General features: G+C 40.2%; 1 long non-coding RNA gene across 1 annotated transcript; it reads right to left on the bottom strand.

Annotated features, from left to right (window-relative positions):
* Window positions 1-1,277: 1,277 nt before the first annotated feature.
* LOC105356546 lies at window positions 1,278-15,227 on the bottom strand. Its single transcript, XR_910660.3, has 4 exons — window positions 15,033-15,227; window positions 11,904-12,058; window positions 3,493-3,753; window positions 1,278-3,413 (listed from the first exon to the last, which is right to left on the bottom strand). It is a non-coding gene; the product is annotated as an uncharacterized LOC105356546 (long non-coding RNA).
* Window positions 15,228-18,019: the final 2,792 nt, after the last annotated feature.

Genomic DNA, 18,019 nt, shown 5'->3' with positions numbered 1-18,019 from the left:
TCTCTGTCCTCGTCAGTTGCCCTCTCCTGACACTTATCTGTCCTTACAACAGCTTCTGAAAGTAGGTAAGTTCACAGAATCCCTTGCTTCTTCACTCTCTTGATGTTATCTATGAATATCATATCCACTACAGCTATCATTTGGTGTCTGTTCCAAGAACCGGTAAGATTTTCATTGGTTAACTGGACTTTAAATGTGATCTTCTACAAATCCAAGGTGCAATACAAAGTTGACGATGTAACCCTTGTGCTATCCTAGGCACTTTAACATTGGGATTTGGGTCATCTAGACCCACTAGACAGTGCTCTGAACCTTTTTTCTTCAATGATTTGTGATCTTCACTGGTGTCCATGGATTACATGAAAATCTTTCCACCTTTATCCACCTTTGTCATGGTATGGAGAACACGTCAAAGTAAGGGTCGGATCACCTAAGATGGCTCAAGGGTTAAAGAGCCATGGTTTGTGTAGCCAGTATTTCTAAATCAAGGCAATGAAGTGGCTGTCCTATGCAGACAAAATCCTAAAATGACAATTTCCTCAGCTTGACTTGCAAGGATAATATGGCCCACAGCTTTGAGCTGTTTAGACAATTATCTCACACAGATCAGGCAGCCAATCTCTGGTCTCTGAAGATGCCAGATACTTCTCATTACTGTCCTTTACCAACAAGCCAGTTCCTGCTTTTGTGGGAAACAGATTCACTGAAGGTTGACCATGTGGAGAATCATCATGTTCATGGACCAGTCCAGGTTTTGCCTATAGCAGATAGACCATAGGGTCAGAGCGTAGTAACATTTTTGCAGAAGAAGAAAAATCCTTTCTTGGAGGCAATGAGAAGGAGGTGTCAGGCTGGTGTGGCTGTGGGTTCTCCCAAATGCTGTGGAGGATCCTGTTTATTACTCCATACAAAGAAATGTGTCCAACTTTATTCGTTCAGTCCACCAAACAAAAAAAAACCTAAATATGGAAATATAACAATAAAAATTTGAAAAAGTGTGCAAAACCCAAATCCTGCTACTGAATCGAAAACATGACACAATTTAAATGGCAACAAAGAAAATGAGATAAAGAATGCGCTAAACAATTTATATTTGTGTGTTTGTGTGCATCAAAGGCTCCCAGTGCTGCAGTCCCAGCAGCAACAAGCTGCCATTTGAGTGGGCAGGAAAGAGCCCTTGTGGCTTGGTTCCATCAAACTGTAATCCCAGCACATTATTACCATGGTGGGGTCACCTCTCCACTACTGCCCTAGGGCAAGAACAGGTGAAGAACACACATACACACACACATGGTACGCACACACTCACTGTGCTGTTTTTTTTTTTTTTTTTGTGGCAACCACTGCTTTGATAGTGTTTTCTTTGACAGTCCTTATATTACCTTGCCAACCTCCATAATGAATCCATCTGAAACGGGAAGGCTGAGGCAGCTGTCATGAATAATTTATCATCCAAACCCAACAAGTGCAAAATACACACACACGCACACACAACTTCCTCTAGACTCCACATACCTCACTCCTGTCATTCTTTCTGCCTTTAGCGGGACTTCTGCATTGCCAACTTGATGGACTCTCTTTGCAGCTTTGAAGATTACAATGCTGTGGAGGATTATGTGTATACTGGGTATACAGGTTTGGTCGGCCTGTGCCACAGCTCCATGTGCTTCTACCTAACAGGTTTCTCTTCGTGTGGTTTCTAGGGAAACCATCATTAGGGCATTGGACTGTGTGTGGGTGGAGAAAAGTCTTGTTCAGTCTTACAGAGCTCTTCTAATGTTCTACAGATTAAAGCTTTACTCCAGTATTACTGAAATACACCCTCTAACTGCCTGCTCAATAGAGGGAGGAGGGTTTGCAGGTTTAAGGAAAATCTGAGTTTACTTTTGTGCCACCGCAAATGTAACAGTCTTTTTTCAAACAACATTGGAGCCGTTTTTGATGAGTCAGTTCGCCTTTCAGTTGTACTCAGTTTACAGCAAAAAGGCGTTTATTTTAAGAAATGAAGATTATGCAAAAAGACCAAGAACTGCTTTCAGTAGGAAAACATCTTTCCTAATTACGTTGTTGCAACAGCAGTTTATCCCTGACAAATCAGCCTCAGATTACTTCACATTTCCTTCCCAACAACTCCATTTGGGCAAAGACATGAAAAAACATCTTATGACATAGTAAAAGCACGTTATTATTCATTGTTGGGAAGTAATTTATTTAACATTAACTGATGGTTAACTTATTTGGACAGACTGAAACACTGTAGAAAAAAAGAGGCATCACTTCGCCGCTCATTTGCACAACCATTTAGTCTGTAAACATTAGGGAACTGCTGTAAATGATTCATGGAGGGTGGGGGGCATGCTGAGACAGCAGGGTGCATTTCATCATGCCATTAACAGTCCAGCATGCAGAAATGACTTTTTCTGCTCCTACGAGCATGGCTGTTTCAGATCAATGCTTGTGGCAGTTCTTAAATCAATGAGTGGTGTTGTAACCATGGGATGCATCAGTGAAACAGACCCCCGGGAGACGTATAGCGAGCCACAGACCACTTGTCAAAAAAATAAAAACCGGAAAGAAAAATGATTGAGAAATGCAAGAAAAATACAAACTGGAAAACAGAAGGAAACAGGAAAGAATTACAGGGGGAGGGAGAATCATTGGAGTATGGCTTCATGTCAGCATCTAAATATAGTATTTTTTCGAGTATAAGTCACAGTGTTTGCACAATTTGGCCAGTGGTGCGACTTATGCTCTATGTGATTTTAAAAAAACATAAATAGGCTCATAAATTCATTATTTTCCCCTCTTACAAGTGGTTTTCCTTTCGTGGTTGTTTCCTAATAACATTTACTACAGAGAGCAATGCAGAAGAAGAAGCGCCGTACAAAATAAACATGGAGGAAAATCTAATCGTTCTCCTCATGAACTTTATGATTTTTTTTTAATAGCATTGAGACATATTATTCTTGTTTTTATTTTCCTCTCCTCAGATTAATGCGGGACAGCTGTCATGATGTGTATGACGTGGCAGACCTAGATGCTGGAACACGGAAGAAAACTCAGGTGAAGTAGTTGGTAAACAGATTTATTTTTCCAGGACGTAAAGGGGATGTTCGTAGAATGAATTAAGGAAGTCAGCAGTCTTGCCGATGCTTCAATGACGTCGGCAAGACTGCCAACGTCATTGAAGCATCGGCAAGACTGCTGACTTCCCGATGCTTCAATGACGTCGGAGCTGGACAAGAAGCGTGGCGGGGGGATTTCTTGGCTGACGTGATACTTGGCTGAAGTCGTGGCATGGCAGGAGCGAGCGAGGCAGGAAAGTGGCATGGCTTGAGTAGCGTGGCTGGAGCAAGACGGATCGAGCAGCTCGTGGAGAGGAGGAGACGAGGTGGACACTCGTGGTGAAGAACCTGAGAGTGAAGCGACAAGGCGAGGTAAGTAACTAGATAACTTTGAATACAAGACTTAACTTGGCGACCATATAAGCACCATTAGCGGCAACGAACTGCGAGGAATGCTGGGACCGAATCTCCATTAAGAAGGCTGGTAGCAGATGAGGTGAGTGTCCACAGCTGGTTCCAATCAGAGAGCAGAGCAGAGAGAGGAGGGGGAGGGTAGACTGCCAGAGGCACCAAGACAACAGCAAGTCACTAAACTGGGTCACAGTTTGATGATGACGGTCCTCTTATCAGTGGAAGTATAGCTGAAAGCGCCGTCATTCAGATGCAGCTCCTGCAGTAGATGGTCAACCTCATCAAAGACAAAATACACAATGATCTCATGAACCCAGACATGGGGAAGTGATTATCGATGTTTTTGTAGAACTTTCAAAAATAAATAAACCTGATCTCTAAACATCATCTGTCTTCGTTTCATAGTAAATGAGATATACAGTCAACACGTACAACAACATCAACATGTAGCGATAAGGCAAAAGATTTTATGGTAGCTTCTTCTACTCGCGACGAAAGCGTCTACTTTATGAACACAGTTTTGGAAGAGCACTGAGCATTGAATTTGATGTCAAATAAGAGGCAGCAGACATGAATGTGACGTGTGAATCGCATTTGGTCTGACCGCAGCATTACACCGGTTTTGGCAGATTTGTTCTGAAGTGTTGCAGTTTTCTCCCGATAGTGCGACTTATACTTCTTCTTTATTACACATATTTTGGCTCCTGTGACATAAAGTCCGGAAAATACAAGAAATAAAATGAGGTGAACATCTAAAAGCCCTGACCTCTTCAAGCACTGTTTGCTGCGGCACAGTTCAAATATGGCCATGCTAAAATAATTGCCTATTTAATGAGGCAAGTGAATCTCTGCAGCATGAATGACCTCCATCTTTCTCCATTCAATGTGTGTGTTTTCAAAAGGGGGGGTGGGGTGGAGTAATGGTCACAAAGTGGAGCGTGAAAAAGGTTAGAGAAAAAAAAATCACATCAGAGGAAGAGACGACAAGTGTGTCTGTCTCCTTTGGCCAAGTGTATTTACCTAGGTAATGATAGTCATCTGGACTGACGGGGCCTGTGTGTGTGTGTGTGTGTGTGTGTGTGGGGGGGGGGGGGGGGGGGGGGGGGGGGGGGGGGGGGGGGCTGGCTTAGCTTCTGTCTGCCTCGCTGTTTTGCTTTGGGGCTAGCTTGCTAAATTTTATATCACAAACACAAACAAACAACAACAAACAAACAGTCTATTTTTTTCTCATCTCATTTGATTTCCAGCTTTCTTTTATTCATCCCGTATTCTCTCCTACACCTGCAGTCTTGAAACATCGCTCATTTAACTAAATAACAGTATTTAGAGACAGATGTTTGCACATTAACCCTTGTGCTATCCTAGGCACTTTAACGTTGGGAGTTGGGTCATCTAGACCCACTAGACAGTGCTCTGAACCTTTTTTCTTCAATGATTTGTGATCTTCACTGGTTTCCATGGATTACATGAAATCTTTCTACTTTTATCCACCTTTGTCATGGTAGGAAGAACACGTCAATGTAAGGGTGGGGTCATCTAAGATTACACAAGGGTTAAAGCCAAACCATTTGTTTCTTGTGTGGAAAAACAAAAGCTCCCATTAACCCCTCAGTTCAGAGTTGAAACAGAACAAATAGGCTCTTTCAAAAAAAAGAACAACATATATATATATATATATATATATATATATAGTTGTGTGCATATCTACTGTATATATTAATGTGATTAAATTAAACTTTTTTTCACCTTAATGCTGTAAATCAAAAAATGTTAAAAATCCATTACTAATGGAATGACAGTGGTGCAGAGAAAGATGGTAAGAGGAAGGGGGGGATGATGGGATATCACATTGATGGCTGTGGGTTAATGGCTACACAGACGATGCATTTGTTTGTGTGTGTGTTATAAAAATGGGTTGAAACAAATGGAGCAGAGCCAGAAAGCCTCCATTGAAACATCATTACAGCTTCAGAAAAATTCCGCCTTTGGCCTAATAAGCACCGTGGGGTGAAGATCATTTTTAATGCGCACACGAGTCGTGCAGCGACGAAGAAAAAGTAAGTCAATGTAGAACGTGAACCGTGCGTGATTATAGCGCTGTTTATATGCAATCTATTAGTGGTTTGAACGCAATATGTGCATGATTATACAGTTATTATTATACAGTATACTTGAAATAAAAGTTATACATTAGTGGTGCATGCATGAAAAGTCCGTTAGACAAACGTGGAGTGTCGTGGTAAGACAAAAATTTGCAGATGCCTCTGGCAAAAATCACAAACAATTGCGTTATAATTGCGTTATAATTATGTAATAATTGTGCATAAACTATGTATAATATGCATAAATAGCTCAATTCTCAACAGAATTTTTTTTTTGATCAGCTTTAAACCGAATTCTTGTGAAAAAGCGTCAACCAAAACCCTCGACGGACATCTGCGCACATCAGCGAATGACGAACACAAGACACACAAAAATTACGTCTTTATCTAGAAAGACCAAAATTTAATCGGTGAAAATGTATGCAGTGGCTGTGTGACACAGGCTTTGGTTATTCACTTCTGAATTGTGGGTGGGACTGTTGGTGCGAAATAAACCCACCTCTTTCCCATCATCCATCTGCCAAGACTGGAAAGTTCATTTTTAACAGAAAGCCAAGGGTGCAGATTAAAGAAAATGCATAATTCTTTTTATTTCTTATTTGTTGGAGATCTATCCTGGTTAAAGGTGAATGCATATGGAGCCAGGCAGCTCAGCCCCCTCATTTCTTCATGTAATGAACTGAAGCATCTCACATGAGCAGGCATGGGCTGCTCATGCACAATCTGGCTGATGGGAACAAATTAATGAGGGAATGTTATCTTTAAGGAGCAGAGTAGGGTGTCTTTCCAGCTTTTTCTTAGTACTTTGCCCTTTTTTTTTTCTTCAAAAAAGCAGCAAAAATTGGGCCTAAATGCATTTAGACATGGATATTTGGAGACTTTTAGACCTTCAGTGTTTACCATAGGCATAGTTTGTGGATTTGCATTTATGTAGGGTTTGTCCTCTTACATTGTGGCTCTACTTAGGTTTTGCTTTCTTCCACCACATGTGGCTTCACAATGAAAACACGATTCTCCTCATCATAAAGAGGCAGGCAGGAAGATAATGTAAAATGAGTCGAAGCTGAATGACTCATTGGGGGCCAGCGCGCCTCACTCATCTTTTTCTCTCAATTTTGGAATTGTGAAGCCTCCGAGACGGCAATCAGCTGGAGATATGTCTTGAGGATAAAAGCGCGGCAAGAGAAGCAGAAGAAGAGCGAAGGAGAGGACGGCCTCTTCAGGCACTTCCATCAGCTTGTCGTTAGGAGGGTAATGAACCCAGCACCGCTGCTGCCAAGCAACCAATAAATCGGTAACACACACTGCATGCACACACAAGACAAAAACACACAATGAAAGTCTTTCAAGTACCTGAAATCTGTCTCTGTTACTCAGCCGCCATCAGACAGCCTTTATAATTACTGCATGTTTATGCGCAAAGGATGTGATCCAAGAAGTCCAACACAAAAGTCCATTGTTCTGCTGGGGCTTTCCAAATTACTTACATTTTACTGCATGTTCTTGTTCATCAGGTATGCTGATTTGGAAGAACCTGAACAATCTACAGTCTGTTCTGTCAAAAACACTTTGGTTTCGTCAAATGGGGTCACATTTGATCCCAGAGAGCCACACATACAGAATAGCTATACAATGTAATTGTCGTCTCATCAGACAACTATATATGTGTAAGAAAAATTCCTACTATAAACAGAGTACACAAACATGAAAACTGAAAAAGTGATCAAGATAAACTATATTAAAAACAAAACATGTTATGATGTTGTAATTGGTTGTTGAAAAGTATTTGTTTTTGTGATACAAATGCTACGTTTACTCTGGAGTTTCTAAAAGGTTTAAAATATATTTTTTTCCCAAGATTCTCTTTGAAGATATTTAGAGACTATATAAAGACTGGATCCATTATTTTACTTAAACACCTGCTCTAATTATCGTTTGATCTATAGTAAAAGCGGTGCTTGCAGTGTTTTAATAATTCTGATTGCAATTCTGATTGCAAAATTTAGAAAAAAGGGTCGTCTTCTTGGACATAGTTTCTTCAGAGCAGCAGTAGTTCAGTAGATTATTAAAAAAGCCCTTCCCCACTTCCCGTCAACAACCATCTGTTTACACTCTCTTCTGTTAGCTTACAGTCTCTCATAATCCCAGCCGAACTTTACAAATGTAATATAAATGGCGAGCTATATTGGAGCTATCCAGTCGTATAGTTTTGATCCAGATACCAGCACAGATGAGGAAAACAAAGATGTACATGGATCTATTTGTCTGCAAGTGGATTCATCAGAATGCAGCGGAGCAGAGAGATTGTTGTGTGCCTAGTGTATTTTCTACGTCACAAAATTTCAAACGCCCTTTTCCGTCTGCTCCTGATTTACAACTATTTGAGTAAATAAATACTCAGAAAGGTAGTTTTGAGCTTAATTTCCTTAATAGAAATCTTAAATCACCCGAAAAATGCCACAGGGAGATGCTAAAACGCAAAAACATGATTTTTATCAGAGTGGGTCTTCAACAGGAGATAATTAGAACATTCCAAACTGTAAAATATAAATCTATTGCACACACAAAAGCAAGGATTTTTGGTTTATGATAAGTTATATTGGCAAATCGGGCAGACTCCCAAATCTTGGCAACCTCAGTTTTTTATCCTTAGTGAGATGAGAAAGACTTTCATTATGATGAAGATATACAAGTCTCAAAACTAACGGCACCCAATCAAAGTCCAGCAATCGGATTAAATCAGAGTTTGGAAATTGGATCCACAGTAGAAGTTAAAGCAAACTTAAAAAAACATAGAACAGGTTTTTAAGGTTGCAAATATTTTTGTTAAAGAAGTGATGGATAAGTGAAAACAGATGGAAAGCTGCCAGCTGTCTGTTCACCTGGCAGCAGTCGTCACCAACAAACTGTCTAAAAGTGCGGCTCTTATCCTGAAAAAGACGTTTCTCACACACAGGTTTGTGATCAACTGTGCATAATCTTTCTTCAAAAAGCAGAAACCTCTTCAATCAGAAGTGAGAACTCATTTGTCTCCAGACTTGCTCCCTCAAAGTTCAGTTTCTCATCTATGTCCGTTTTCCAGCAAAATACTGTATCAAGGTCAGATTTAGAGTGACTGAATAATGTACTCAATAAATTCTTCTTCTTAATTTTTACTCATTGAAATCGTTTTTCATCATATATGGAATAAATTGCATTTACAAAGATCATCTTTGTATTTTGGTTTTACTAAGAAAAAAACTGAACTTTAGAAGGACGGATGAAGTATTGAAAAACACTGACATGCTAATGGCCGTTTGACACAAAGTTGATTTATTAGAGGAGAGAAAGTTTGTTTATGGCCATTTACTATTTATACATCTTTTTGGGGGTTTTTTTTGTGCAAAGTTCGATTTGAAAAGAAATCCAAGATTTATTCTTTTGTTCAAATTCTTTAAACAGCAGTATTTCACTGTGTTTTCTTACTTGTCTTTTATGATCACTGTTGATTATTTTCTCTTAGAGCAGAAATGTACTGTTATCATCTTAACAGAGTGGAAACGCCTCCTCTCTAATTTGATCTAGAAACATGTTAGTTAATCCCTGTAACCCTTGTGCTATCTTAGATGACCCTACCCATACTTTCACGTGTTCTCCCTACCATGACAAAGGTGGATAAAGGTGGAAAGATTTCATGTAATCCATGGACACCAGTGAAGATCACAAATCATTGAAGACAAAAGGTTCAGAGCACTGTCTAGTGGGTCTAGATGACCCAACGTTAAAGTGCCTAGGATAGCACAAGGGTTACAGTGCCAAAATACAGCCATTGCATTAGACATGTTGCATAAGATCATTCTGGGAGCATTAGAACATGTCTAAGCTTAATTAGCGAACATGAATCTCCTGGATGGCGAGGTATTCTCAGCGGTTCTCTGCTCTCGTGTCCACACTGGTCACACTCACAGAGTGGCTCGGTGGCCAGACTGTGCTGTTGATTGTAGGTGACAGGGACACTGCTGGCCAGAGGGAGCGGGGAATGTTGGCATGACAATGTTGAAAGGTCATTACCACAGCACTGTCAGCATCATCAGTGTGACACGGTGCTGAAACACCCGCAGAGAACATGACTGGAGACTGGAGTCCATCCCTCCTTTTTTTTCAGTCCTTAGAGCCAGAAACAAATACATATAACTTTCTCAAAGTAAGTGCAAAACTATTATTATTATTACGTCAATAAAAAATATAGATTCCAGATGTGTATTGCTGTTTCTTTTTTTTTTTTTTGGGGGGGGGGGGGGGGGTTGCATATTATCAGGTGTTAAAAGAATAATAATCAAATAAGTGGATTACATAATCTAAGTTTGCTCTTAGCTGAATCTAAATCTCTTCAAAAACACTAGTTTTGATACCAGAGGCAACAAGAATACTTGTTTATGGAATAAAGTTATGCAGCTGGGGATTTTTTCCACTCTCAGAGTATCTTTCTGACCCAGAGGTCTGCACTGTGAGGCTCTGGAGTCGCCGCATATGACTCTTTTACCTACCCCCCACCCCCCTGTGGTTCCTTGGCTAAAAATAACAATAAAATAATGGTAAATGAAGTGTTACTTATTTAGCACCAATTTTATTTTTAGTTAATCAGGAATATGATTTTATGACCGAGTTGCATCTAAAATAAACAGCAAAACACCACAATGTTGGCATTAAACTAAATCAACAGGCTTTATGTAAACAACCAGTGGATGCACAGGTTTTAAATCCTTTGGGAAAATGTTCATCCATCTGTAGGCTTTGTACACGATTGGAAAAAGTTTAAGCACGTAATGCTGACCATAATGCAGAGGTGGAGCGGCCGACCTCTCATCAGAAGATTGTAGGTTTGGTTCCTGTCCTGCTCGTCCATGTGTCAAAGTGTCCTGAGCAAGAACCATACGTTGCTCCTGGTGGTTATCGGTTGACGCCAGTGTTCAACAGTGGAGCGCCATCAGTGTGTGAATGTGTGTCAGAATCAGAAGGCTTTATTGTCATTGTACATAATAATACAACCAAACTGTTGCAGCCTCGATGTGGTAAATACTATAACTCTAAACAAAATATGTACAAGAATCAATAAAAATACAAGTAAAATGCTAAAATATACAAGTGTGTGTGGGTGAATCGGACTGTGACTGTAAAACCCCTTAAAAAAGGGGGTAGTAAAGAAGGTAGTAAAGCGCTATATATAAGTATAAACCATTCACACCATATTTAGAATAACAGGAGGATAAAGACACATCAAGGTACACTTAAGGTAAAACATTTGCTGCAGCAGGATGATGCAAACTTAAAAAATATTTTGTATGACTCTTTTTCAATAGGAAACAATTTCATGTTTAGAAAATTGTGATTTAGCTGTGTTGATAAATGACAAAAACAACAATCGTTAATTTTTATTTTTTATTCTTTTCTTTAAAACTTTTACTATGAATAAAAAAACTTTAGAGGTTTTCACCAGGGACTCTGGTACCCCCCACACTTTGTAAATTCTTCGTTTTTCCTTTTAATATAAATATCTTTAGAACTTTTACTTTGAAACAATTATTCCAAGTGTGTTGATCATTTTAAGTTGCATGCTGGTTGGACTACAGGTTTTGCTTTGCCTTCCATGTTCAGTCATCAAAGCAAAAGGCACTGGGAGATGGTACTCTGGCTTCAGCTGGACGGGGTTCAACTCCCTGCAATGTCCTTTAAATTTTTTTTGACTTTCAAATGAAACATTAACATATATAGTCTTCAAAAAAGGATTACTCTAAAGTCTTAAAGATTATTCTAAAATTTTTAAAAATAATTTAAAAGTTTTAAAGATGATTCTATGTCGATAAAGAATTGTTTAGGAATTGATTATTACATGTATATCATGTAAATGTATTCTTTTTTTACTCAATGGCTTGCATTGGTTTGTATTATGATGGTTCCAACCAGTGTTGCCAGATAGTGTCACAGTTTTCCATGAAAAAAGTCATCTGAAAAACCGCCCAACCATTTTATGACCGCGGACTACGGGGGTTGGGGGGCAAAGCAAAATAACAGTATCAAGAGAATCAACAATACACAGCTGCCCCACCCCCTACTGTACTAATTTCCTCCTAGACTAATTTAGATCCGGTATTTTTAGAAAGATAGATCAGACTAAAAGATAGATCCGGCTCATAATAAATAAAATGAGTACACATTGCTCGATGATGGCACCATGAAACTCCTGACAGTGGTAAAACACCATGCTATATGTTTCTTTGGTCTGTGTGGTCCTTGAGTTCTTTTAGTGGGACCGGATGTCTGTGTTACAAGAACGCAATAGCCTTACTCTCTTCGTTGATGGCGCCATCCACAACCGAAGGTCCTCATTTTTGTTCTTCATTTCGTCCCCATTCCTCTTTAGTAGCAGGTCCCTCCAGCTCTGTCACCTCTTCTTCATCAATATAACTTCCAGTCTCAACTTCATACCTGACTTCTGTAATACTGTAAAAGCAAAATGACAGTTAAAGAGCCACTCCAATTAAATGGTCTTTTAACATGTTCTTGTTCATTTTTCTGATGATGGGGGACATTGTGTTTCGGAGAATTACTTTATTTAAATGATTGTAAATCAAGAACAGGCAAAATAAATGCTGTGCGAAAAAGCTTGTAGTTGTTATGTAGAAGCTATCAGCAGGGCACAAGCTCCGCTCCATTCTGATACATCCACTTGCAGACGCATAGATCCATGAAAGCCTTTGTTTGCACCGACCCAATTTAATATGTTGATCTAACTTAAATTTTTGTTTTTTTTATTTATACAACTTAAATTGACACATTTTTCTAAAGTTTCAACCAATGGGACATGTAATTTCCATATCAAAGACATGAATGACCCAGCAATGTCTTGCATTACAAGCCAGGAGCTCGTGTGTCGTGGATTCTGTCTTTAATACTGGAACATACAGTGTTTTTCCTCACAGGGGGCTGGTCATCATCTTCCCCCATGCTGATCATGATCAATGGGTCAGACTGAGCACCTGAAACCTCGGAGGTAAAGGACTGCTGGAACCAACCAAAATAAACAGGAAAGGGTTAACAGTTGATTTATTTAGGAAAAAGTCATTTCAGATAAGTCACTGGTTTTATAAATGCCAAAGAAGAGAGACTTTTCCATCCATGTTGGCTGCTACTCATAATGATCAGCAAACTTAAACTGCTGCGTGTAAAACAGATCACAGACATTACAATGTGCTGCTGCCGTCACTTCAGAAAAGGTCAACACAGCTCCATTATTACCTGACGTAAAACCTGGATTCTTCATGTTTTGCTACTTTTTCAGCAGTAAAATTTCTCCTTCAAAATGGCACTTTTTTCATGATTTACTCAATTATTATTTTTTTTAAATTCTGTTCTCTGTCAAAAAGGTCAGGTTGAAATTTTAGACAGAACAGGAATAAAGTGGTATCAGAGAAAAAAAAAGGCTAATAATATTCAACACACGTGAAAATCATGAAGCAAAGATGTGTTGAAGCATCTTTAGTGTCATCTCTTTTATATTTCATAGGCATCATTTATGTCTCCATTCAGATGGGAGTGCAAGGAACTTTCATGGTCTCTGTAATAGCAGCACATTTTTCTTGACGCTTGCTTTTTGTGTCCTTTCAACAGAAATGGAGGCTGCAGGGTTGTGCTTCAACTGTGACATGCCCTGCTCTCTTTGTCTCGTCGTTCTGCATTCTTCCTCTTGTAGCTTCTCCAGGTTGAGAGGGAGCAGAGGGCAGGAGGAGGGAGTGATTGGAATTCATTATGGTCAAATGATTGCAAACTCTGCAAGCCAAGAGGCTTTTCTAATCACAGCTGAATGGGCTGGAGAGTTAATGTGGGCAGGTTGTGGAGTGGAGAGTAGAGGAGGAGCGAGGACTCCATCCACAGCGTAGCGCTTTTGAGGGCTCTTCACGCAGCTCTAATGGTGGAATTGTTCTGACACTGAATGGATACCTGAGATGCCGTGTTTATGCTCACGACTCACTCTCAAAGAAGAGTTCAGTTCACCGCTCTGCAGAGATTCTGACACACAGCTGCTTTTCTTTCACAGAACATGTGCCCCAGGAGAGTAGGTAAGTTACCAAACGATGCAAGATATTTTGAAAATGTTCAGGATTTTTAGAATTCAAGGCTCTCCGGAGAACAGGCCAGACTTGAATGCCAGTGAAGATCTATCATTTCGCTGATCTTGTTGCAGAATTTGCAGCCGGGAGCAAAATAACGACCAAGAATTTTCTAGGAATGATTACTCATTCAGTTACTTTCCATCGTGAGGGAAGGAAAATTACGTACGTAACAACAGTTCTATACATCCCAGATGACTGCCAAAGGCCATTCTTCAAGAAGTGATTGATCCTTCCAGTGCTTGAAGATCCACCTTTAGCGGTCAGAAGGGATAAAATAGAAAAACTGTAACTATGTTCACACTATGTTCACACCTTCAAGAATGTCACCTGTCATGTGACAGGTGACATTCTTGAAGATGCATTTAGCCCATGGTATTCACACCGGAAAAGCAGGAAGGGGCTTCTTCTTATTTGACTACTCTACTCTTTACTAGCACATGTCCACCACCAACAGTTGGAAGAGGGTTGGTGCAAAATGTCAAAGTGGTGCACATCTCGCAAATCGTGCTCCAGGCTTTTTCTTTCACACCTCTATTCCTTTTTTTTTGTTTGTATTTGGGAGATGAACACTTTATTTGCATTTTGTCATCATTTTGACTATCAAATGAATATACAAGCTTTGTATGGGTCTCACAAGACTTTCAACAGTAGTTCATGGTTATTGTTCCCTTTTTAAAATGCTAATCGTAAATGAAATAAACCAAGCCAAAAGAACATCAACATTTTTTTTCCTCTAGGGGCCCAACAGCATAGCCAAGCTTGCGACTCGACGTACCTGTTGTAATCATTAATGCCGTCGGTGTTGTCACCTAGTTTAATTTTTTTCTTGGTTTCCAGAAGTTTCTCCAAGCTGTTTTTGAGCAGGGTACTGACTTTGTCAGAGTCTTTGCATCTCCTTCTTTCCCAGCATACTTGTCAAAAACACCCCTGAGAGCCTGCAATTGCCTTAAACATTATAGTCATGGTGTCAAAAGTTGTGAGACTTACTAGACCCAAAGAGATGGTGTCACAGCTCTCATCCGATATATGCAAGACTTGGTGTCATGTAATTGATTCAAGCCGCGCACAAACCACAAATATTTAATTCTCCTTCATAATCAATATTTAAACATTTGGCCCTTCCATGAATAAAAACAGATGCCATCCTTACATCAATACCAAATCAAAGTCATCAACGCGTGATCAATGGATGTCAAAGGATGCACGTTTTGTGCGTAGGGTCCAAAAAAGGATTTAAAACTTGCATAGCTACTCGTGAACGTGGAAGTTTTGAATGCAGAAGCATGAAACGTACACATACATACATTTAAAGGACTTTTCATTTCCAGTGGTTGCTTGAACGCATGTTGCAGAGGCTGGTGTGAACGTGGCTCTGAGGCACAGTAATCCTGCTGTCCGTGCAATTCAATCTGACGGTGCTGAAGAGACTGTACCCCCTCCTTCTTATACTGTTTCCAGCAGAAGACGACTCCTGATTTTGGGTCTCTCTGCTCCTCCTCTAGCCGTCTGGGCATCTTGGCTCCTTCTACAAAGGAGCTGAACAGTTGGCACAGAACGGGCATCTGAGGGCTGTGGATCAGAGGAGAGGAGATCACTCATCCTGCCACATACTTGGCTCCGGTTTTTGGGACAGGCTCACTACAGATTAGCCTGCAGTGCTAACCTGTATGATGCAGAACACTGGTGGAGCAGATCAATGGCAACGAGACTCCCCGCAGACTTTAAAGACATATGTGCACATGGCAGATCAAATTAAAATGCTGACACTAAGGTGGTTTCATCTCTTGGCAGCGGGTTCTAAAGGGCCACCTGGCCGGCGCTCGGCGCCTCAGCTCGTGACAGTCCTCATTGCTGATAACCGCTGGTGTTATCTTGGAAATTTTTGAGTTCTTGGATTCAAAGCCATATGTCTCTGTTAGCCTGTGCATAATGTGGAATATATTACACCACTTAATGCTGGGCTTCTGTTTTTGAGATCCACAAAGATGTGAAAGAGCTAGAAGCTAGAGAGTACGCACTTTATCCAAGAAATAAATAAAAGGCTGACATAATTAGACATATTTTAAATGGATGCAGAGCTGCTACTATAAATGTCGTTCATTTTATTATTTATTATTAATAAAATGCTCTTTGTTTACAAAAAGCATTTTATACACCAACAAGCTTTTTCCTGGTGTAGAGCATTCAGTGGAATACTCATAAATATAAACGTCTGAGCATATTTCTGAACTTTTGTCAAACTTGTCAAAGGCTTTGAGGTTGCTATGTAAATTATAGTCCATGAACTACATCCACACACTAAGAGGGTCAACTCACTAAAATAAAAAATCTTCATCGAAATATTATTTTAGTTTAGAAAATAGTTCACACTGAAATACACCTGAAACACCTCAAGGACTGACGAGAAAGAAAGGATTCCTGCAGCATCTACATGAGGTTTAAACAAACCTAAAAAAAAAGTAAGCCATTTGAAAAAAAGGCATTTGTTATTGACCATATTATAAAAAATCATTTGGAAGCAATAAAACACCAGTCAATCCCAGCAGGGCAGCAGCTGTGCTCTTCTGTGGAAATCTGCAGCAGGGGGGCTGAGCGGTCAGAGCCTAAAAAAAGTGAGAAATCTAACTTTTGTTTGTTGTTGCCTGACGGCAGCATCATCAGAGCGTTGAGAACCCAAAGCTAGTGGCCCAACCCACCCGTCACTCACTGTTTCTGCTGCTAAGCAGGTGAACAGTTTGCAGGTTTTGCGTGTGAGTTTGAACAAAAGCAAAAAGATGTCACTGGGTCAGCCTCAGTTGTTTTCTAAAAAACACTGGCAGGTTGGATCTTGGCTCCCCAGGGCCTCGGAGAGTCATCAGCTTCACTCTAACCTATGCACAAGCACTTATGGGGTGCAGCCAAACAGCCGCAGAAGCATACATCTTCATGGAATTTTAGGTCTGAAGCTACGTAGACACTGGCCTGGTCAATTGACTTTCTAGCAACCGTGTTCAATGAAAATCAACGCCTGAATGCCTGCAAACCTGTGTTTTTCACGTCCACACATCGCTACGCAATTTTTAAAGTCCATTCTTGGGCTCTACATACAAACCAGGCATTTATTGAACGTACACTAAAAAAGTTCAACCAGTTCAACTTTTGACTGCCTGAACGCCAAAAAGTGAAACTTTGATCAATTAGGGAGTGGGATTCGGTAGTGACGCATAGGTAGTGTCCTTTTCAAAAGACTGAGGGGGCGACTTGTTTGAAATCTATCATGGAGGAGAAACGAATAATTACAGTTTGTGCCCGGCCGGGATTATTTTAGTCTTTCATATGTTGGAATAGAGCTCTGGAAAAAAAATCTTGGATAGAATTGCACCGCTTTGACATTTTGCACAAAGACTCTTCCAACTGTAAGTAGCAGACGTGAAAAAGAAGAAGCCCCTCCCTGCTCGTCCAGTGTGAACACCTAATGGTGAAAGCACGTTCAATATTTGTTTTTAGTGCATTCTTGAACATGCATGTCACATGACCAATGTGAATGTAGCCTTATATGCTCAGCAGCAGAAGAAATCATGTGCTTTTATACTAAAATCTAGATGTCAATCTACTGTGTGGCTCCATCTACCACTAACATGCAGACAAAAAAAAGAAAAAAAATATGTTTATTATAATTGCGTTCTTGCCTGAGTAAAATTTGGAATAAATAGTGCTTGTTAGCCAAAAGAATTAAACGAAAGTTTATAAAACTTTAATATGAAAGACCCTGATGTGTCTGGGACAACTAATCTTTAAAGTGTGAATCTAAATGGTGTTAAACTAAATATGAGATCCCCCTGCTGCTAATGAGACAGTTAAGCCAGAGGAGGCCGCACATTGCTAGAAAGCCTGACTGATCACACTGCTAAGAGGCATTTATTGAAGCTGGCAGATCTCATTTTCACACTCCGAGTAAACCTGACTCCTGGTGTTAGTGCACAGGAGGTGTGACATGTGTGCCAGATGCAGTTCACTGCTAACAGGGGTGGGATGGTGCAGACTCAAACTCGGGTTAACCAGCACTCCATGTTCCCCTGTTTATGTCCAGGCAAAGGTTGAGTGTCTCGACAGGTTAAATATATCCAAAATGAAGGGGGCAGAGTGTGCTTCATCCTGTAGATTCATTCGAGGGCTTGAAATTTCGGATTATTAATAACCAAAGCACAAACAGCCTGACAGTACTTGATCTCCACGGCTTCATGCTCTGTCAGCACTGTTAAAAAGGAAAAGGCTGCAATGTGGAACATACAGTCTGCCACTTTTGCAGCTG

This window comes from Oryzias latipes, chromosome 3 (genome assembly GCF_002234675.1).
Source record: "Oryzias latipes chromosome 3, ASM223467v1".
Classification (NCBI taxonomy): domain Eukaryota; kingdom Metazoa; phylum Chordata; class Actinopteri; order Beloniformes; family Adrianichthyidae; genus Oryzias; species Oryzias latipes.
Note: the sequence above shows the minus strand (reverse complement) of the source record. Positions and strands in the feature narration are given on the sequence as shown.